At 39.7% G+C, this 6,727-nt stretch overlaps 1 long non-coding RNA gene across 1 annotated transcript; it reads right to left on the bottom strand.

Annotated features, from left to right (window-relative positions):
• Positions 1–395: 395 nt before the first annotated feature.
• Positions 396–6,723, bottom strand: LOC128551526 (uncharacterized). The gene is made up of 2 exons (XR_008368819.1): positions 6,647–6,723; positions 396–500 (listed from the first exon to the last, which is right to left on the bottom strand). It is a non-coding gene; the product is annotated as an uncharacterized LOC128551526 (long non-coding RNA).
• Between the last annotated feature and the right edge of the window lie 4 nt (positions 6,724–6,727).

The following is a 6,727-nucleotide window of genomic DNA, read 5'->3' as shown; positions in this document are numbered from 1 at the left end:
ATGATGTAGAACAACTATCATAAATTGGAAACAAATCAGTGTAGTAACAAATGCGACAGAGTAAAAGTGTACCAACACTTAAGTAAAAACGGGGATAATTCATGAAGTATTGGTGCGAGAGGAATGACCTTATATGATGTGGGTAATATTCAAAGTTTAAAGCAAACCCTGCAAGTAATAACAGAGATAAACTGAAAGTGCATAAAAACTTCAACACAATGTGGGATCGGACATGGACGCCAGGGTAAGTAGGACAGCTCTCCACATACTGGTATTTTGAAAGTTCAAGAACAAAGATTTTCAAATTACAGATCAAACTCAAGCTCACTGCAGAGCAAAATATTCACACGAAAGAGCTCAACAAAACTGTATGAATATTCATAACTAAGTCAGTGTTACAATTAAAAATAAATAAATTTAATTCAAAACAGTTATACATAAAATGCAGAATTGAATTTCTTCTTTGATTCATCCTTCACATTCACTTGCCCATAGGGACACTGAAAATATACATGTGCATTTCATATCAAGATCATAGAAGAAAAGCTAACTAGAAATTGCTTTTGTAAAAAAGGGCATGTCTCCCCTGCAAAGTCCTATAGGCAAGAAGTCAATAGGAGTCAGGAGCGAAAGTCAAAGAGACACTGATGGTTGGCTGCAATAGGGATCATCTACCTGGCATGTCCAGTCATCCCGCTAAGTTTCAACACTCTTGGCCTAGTGGTTCTCAAGTCACTGTTCAGGCTCCTGTGACCTTGACCTTTGATCAAGTGACCTCAAAATAAATAGGGGTCATCTACTCTGCATGTTCAATCATCCTATGAAGTTTCAACATTCTGGGTCAGGTGGTTCTTAAGTTATTGATCGGAAATTGTTTTCCATGTTCAGGCTCCTGTGACCTTGACCTTTAACAGAGTGACCCCAAAATCGATAGGGGTCATCTACTCTGCATGTTCAATCATCCTATGAAGTTTCAACATTCTGGATCAAGAGGTTCTCAAGTTATTGATCGGAAATGGTTATCAATGTTCAGGCCCCTGTGGCCTTGACCTTTAAAGGAGTGACCCCAAAAACAATAGGGGTCATTTACTCTGCATGAACAATCATCCTATGAAGTTTCAACATTCTGGGTCGAGAGGTTCTCAAGTTATTGATCGGAAACGGTTTTCCATGTTCAGGCCCCTGTGACCTTGACCTTTAACAGTGACCCCAAAATCAATAGGGGTCATCTACTCTGCATGACCAATCATCCTATTAAGTTTCAACATTCTGGGTCAAGTGGTTCTCAAGTTACTGACTGGAAATGGTTTTCAATGTTCAGGCCCCTGTGACCTTGACCTTTAACAGAGTAATCCTAAAATCAATAGGGGTCATCTACTTTGCATGTACAATCATCCTGTGAAGTTTCAACATTCTGGGTCAAGTGGTACTCAAGTTATTGATCGGAAATGGTTTTCAATGTTCAGGCCCCTGTGACCTTGACCTTTGATGGAGTGACCCCAAAAACATAGTGGTCGTCTACTCCAGCAGCCCTACAACCCTATGAAGTTTGAAGGTTCTAGATCAAATGGTTCTCCAGTTATTGATCGGAAATGAAGTGTGACGTACGGATGGATGGACGGACGGACGGAGACCTTGAACTTTGATGGAGTGACCCCAAAAACAATAGCGGTCGTCTACTCCAGCAGCCCTACAACCCTATGAAGTTTGAAGGTTCTAGATCAAATGGTTCTCCAGTTATTGATCGGAAATGAAGTGTGACGTACGGACGGATGGACGGACGGACGAAGACCTTGAACTTTGACGGAGTGACCCCAAAAACAATAGTGGTCATCTACTCCAGCAGCCCTACAACCCTATGAAGTCTGAAGGTTCTAGATCAAATGGTTCTCCAGTTATTGATCGGAAATGAAGTGTGGCGTACGGACGGACGGACAGGGCAAAAACAATATGTCTCCCCCAGAGGAGGGGAGACATAATAACATTAAGATTAACCCTTGTCATGCTGGATATGTCTGAGTCTGCTTTTGCTACCAGTGCAGATCATGACCAGCCTGCATATCCATGCAGTCTGATCATGACCTGCACTGTTCACCATTCAGTTATGGTTTTTTTTTTGGCATGCACCCCTTTTAACAGTTAATGGTACTGTCCAAATTGAATGATGGGCAAAGCGGGGTAAGGGTTAAAAACTCGAGAAACTAGAGCTATCACTAAAGGTGATTAACCTCCCCAGATGCCACTTTGATACAGGAAAAGAAAACATTTTGTGATCATGACCTTTTATTTTTAAGTCTGACCTTAACCTTTTGAACTAGTGAACTTGATTGTGCACTCTGCAGGTCATCCTGATGAGGTTAACAATCCATGCAAGTTTTATGACAAGAAGGTCATGATGACCCTAAATCGCTCACCCGAGTAATATGAGCCACATGTTTCAAATGGCAAACTGACATTAAAATATTAGAAAGTAGGTCAGTAAGTCACTTTCATGGTCACTAAAAGACAGTTTTAAGATTGGTGTGCAAAAGTGTACAGGTCATCCAAATTTCAAGGCTGTATCTGAAAAAACAAGAAAGTAGGTCAGTAGGTCAAGATCAGTCTTGAAAGTGATCCCTAATTGCTTGGGTCATCAGGTAATTATAATTAAACAGTCTAGGAAATATGATAATTTTTGAAATATTTTTCCTACATAACTCATAATTATAACAAGTGTCCCCCAGGGCGGGGCCTCTTTTCACCCCAGGGGGATAATTTGAACAAAATTGTTAGAGATCCACCAGGCAATGTTACACACCAATATCAAATGCCTAGGCCTTGAACTTTCAGACAAGAAGATCTTTAATTTTTTTCCTATATAAGTCTATGTTAAACTTGGTACCCCCATGGCAAGGCCTCTTTTCACCCTACGGACATAATTCAACAATTTTGGTAGAGAAACACCAGGAAAGGCAACATGCTTAATATCAAAAGCCTAGGCCTTGCAGTTTCAGGCAACAAGATTTTTTAAGTTCTTTTCCTATTTAAGTCTATGTAAGACATAAGACCCCAACCCCTCCGGGACAGAGCCTTTTCTCAACCCAGGGGCGTAATATGAATAATTTTGGTAGAGGACCACAAGGCAATGCTAGATAAACAAGAGCCATGTCAGACATGGCTAATCCCCCCGCCGGGCATATTATAATTGAAGGATGTGGTCCGCATCAGGGGTTTTAAGATGTGGAAGAAAGAATAAATCAGTAGTGAGGTGGTTTACTGCTAAATTTTATTAATTTTCATGAACAGTATAGCTATGATGTTTTTCTATATGGTTACTGTAAAAAGAAGGAATGGAAAGCTAACAGGGAACAAGAGTGCCAGAATGTCACAATATATGCCCGTCAAAGCAAATTTCTTTACTCTAGCAGCTGTATTTGCAAATGGAATGTTAATTTTGTGGTTGTTTAGTAATCATTGTAAGTCTTTTGTTTTTTAAAGTCCACAAAAAAACTCATTACTAGGTAGAGTTCTATATTCTATATATAATAAAATTAATAAAATACACCTAAAACTGGAGAGTGACATCTGTGTTGTACCACAGAAAAGTGTTCTTGTTTTTTCCCTAGGGTCAATTATAAAAATGTTACAATATAAGTTATTTATAGTAACAACTAAGGGAAGTTAATCTTTAAAAAAAAAAATTTAAAAAAATAAAAAATTGAAAGTGAACACAAAAATCTTTATCAGGAAGAGATTGGTCAAAATACACCTCAAAATTGGATTTAGCATGCTTGTTGTACTACAGAAAAGTGGTCTCGATTTTTCCCTACGACCAGTAATGAAAAAATTACAATAAAAGCTATTTAAAGTAACAACAAAGGGAAGTAATTCTAAAGAAGGGAACTGCGCATGACACTTCGTCTCATTATGGTGTATAATTGTGCCAAGTTACATCAAAATCCCTCCATGCATGAAGAAGAAATGCTTCGGACAAAGTCATTCTTGTATCTGACCTTTGGCCTCTAAGTGTGACCTTGACCTTAGGCCTAGTGACCTGGATCTTGCGCATGACACTCCGTCTCGTGGTGGTGAACATTTGTGCCAAGTTATATCAAAATCCCTCTATGCATGAAGAAGAAATGCTCCGGACAAGGTTTTTATTCTTGTATCCTTTGACCTCTAAGTGTGACCTTGACCTTAGACCTAGGGACCTGGTTCTTGCGCATGACACTCCGCCTCGTGGTGGTAAACATTTGTGCCAAGATATATCAAAATCCCTCCATGCATGAAGAAGATATGCTCCGGACAAATTTTTTTAAGAAAATATGATAAAGGGGAATAACTCAAAAAATAGGCAAGGCAGAGTTACTGTTCTTGCAAACTGCACTTCCTCCCAATGTGTTCTATCAGTGTATGAAGTTTGAAGAAAATCCCTCCAGTACTTTTGGGGTTATGCTCCGGACAAAATGTTTTAAGAAAATATGATAAAGGGGAATAACTCAAAAAATAGGCAAGGCAGAGTTATTGTTCTTGCACACTGCACTTCCTCCCAATGTGTTCTATCAGTGTATGAAGTTTGAAGAAAATCCCTCCAGTACTTTTGGAGTTATGCTCCGGACAAATTTTTTTAAGAAAATATGATAAAGGGGAATAACTCAAAAAATAGGCAAGGTAGAGTTATTGTTCTTGCACACTGCACTTCCTCCCAATGTGTTCTATCAGTGTATGAAGTTTGAACAAAATCCCTCCAGTACTTTTGGAGTTATGCTCCGGACAAAGATCGTTGCGGACGCACGGACGGAGAGCATTTCTAATATCCCCTTCGCCTTTGGCGGGGGGATAAAAAAATATCAAAGGCCTAGTTCATGTGGTTTTTTAAAGTTTTTTACTATATAAGTCTATGTAAAACTTGTGACCCCGGTGCAGGGACACTTCATCCCAGAGGCACAATTTGAACAATCTTAATAAAGGACCATAACATGATGTCACATGCCAAATAGCAAGGCTCTATGCCTTGCGGTTTTGGACAAGAAGATTTTTTAAAGTTTTACCTTTCGGTTGCCATGGCAACCAGAGTTCTGCATGGACTTATATTTTATGAACTATTTTGAAAGGAGACCTCCCAAGGATCATTCCTGTGAAGTTTGGTGTAATTCTGTCCATTGGTTTTCAAGAAGACTTTTTTAGAAAATGTTCATGCAAGGATGACTGACGACGGACGGCTGACGACGGACATCAAGCAGTCACAAAAGCGCACCACGAGCATTTGGCTCAGGTGAGCTAAAAATGTTTCCAGCCGTTAATAAGATATGGAGCAGACAGCAAATTAAGCTGTCTTATCTCTGACCTCCAATTAAGACCTTGAAATTGATGCAATTTTGTGCAATTTATTCTAGAGGATTTGAAGACATGAAATGGACATGAATTTAATCTGTTCTATAGCCTTTGTGTGACCTTGACCTTGGACCTAGTGACCCAGGTCATACTCAGCATGTCATATTGATGAGGTTAACAACTGACACTAGTTTCATGAAAATCTCTCAAGCTGTTTTGATTATATCAAAGTGATTACTGAGACAACAGCTGACATACAAATACTTAACCAATTTAGTCAATGGGACCTTTGATATGAGCTTCGCCATGAGAAAGCCAACATAGTGGCTTTGCAACCAGCATGGATCCACACCAGCCTGTGCATCTGAGCAATCTGGTCAGGATCCATGCTGTTCGCTAATGGTTTCTCTAACTGCAATAGGCTTTGAAAGCAAACAGCATGGATCCTGACCAGACTACGCGGATGCGCAGGCTGGTCTTGATCCATGCTGGTCGCAAAGCCACTATGTTGGTTTTCTCATGGCGCAGCTCATATTCACCTGGATGTATGGCCTTTGAAGTTACATCCACTAAATATCTGACTTTATACCAAGCCTTTCAATTTTGAATATGTATGGTTATTATCCAGAAACCCTAACTGTTCCTGGCCAATGTGACTATAAACTTTGACCTAATTACCTCAAAATCAATAGTGGTCATCTGCTGGTCATGACCAATCTCCCTATTAATTTTCCTGATCCTAGGCCGAAGCATTCTCAAGTTATTGCCCAGAAACTGTCACTGTGACCTTGACCTTTGACCTACTGATCTCAAAATCAATAGGGGTCATCTGCTGGTGATGACTAATCTCCCTATCAACTTTCACAATCCTAGAACAAAGCAACCTTGAGTTATCATCTGGAAACCATTTAACTGTTCCGGATCACTGTGACCTTGATCTTTGACATACTGACCTCAAAATCAATAGGGGTCATCTCCTGGTCATGATCAACCTCCCTATCAACGTTCATGATCCTAGGCCCAAGCAATCTTGAGTTATCATCCAGAAACCGTTTTACTGTTCATGGTCACTGTGACCTTGACCTTTGACATAAAGATTTCAAAATCATTAGGGGTCATTTGCTGGTGATGAACAACCTTCCTATCAACTTTCATTATCCTAGGCCAAAGTGTTCTTGAGTTACCATCCAGAAACAGACTGGTCTACATTCCGACCGACATCTGCAAAACAATATACCCCTCCTTCTTTGAAGGGGGGATAGTAATAACAAATACTTAGATTTCGATGAAGAGAAAATACCAGTTAATATAATAGCGATTATATTATACATACATGTCTACAAGCATTACCACAACAATCTCCCCGCTGTAAATGGGCTCTGCGTGTCATCACTTGGTAGCCTGTCAATGGATC

The sequence above is a fragment of the Mercenaria mercenaria genome, unplaced genomic scaffold (genome assembly GCF_021730395.1).
Source record: "Mercenaria mercenaria strain notata unplaced genomic scaffold, MADL_Memer_1 contig_1218, whole genome shotgun sequence".
Classification (NCBI taxonomy): Eukaryota; Metazoa; Mollusca; class Bivalvia; order Venerida; family Veneridae; genus Mercenaria; species Mercenaria mercenaria.
Note: the sequence above shows the minus strand (reverse complement) of the source record. Positions and strands in the feature narration are given on the sequence as shown.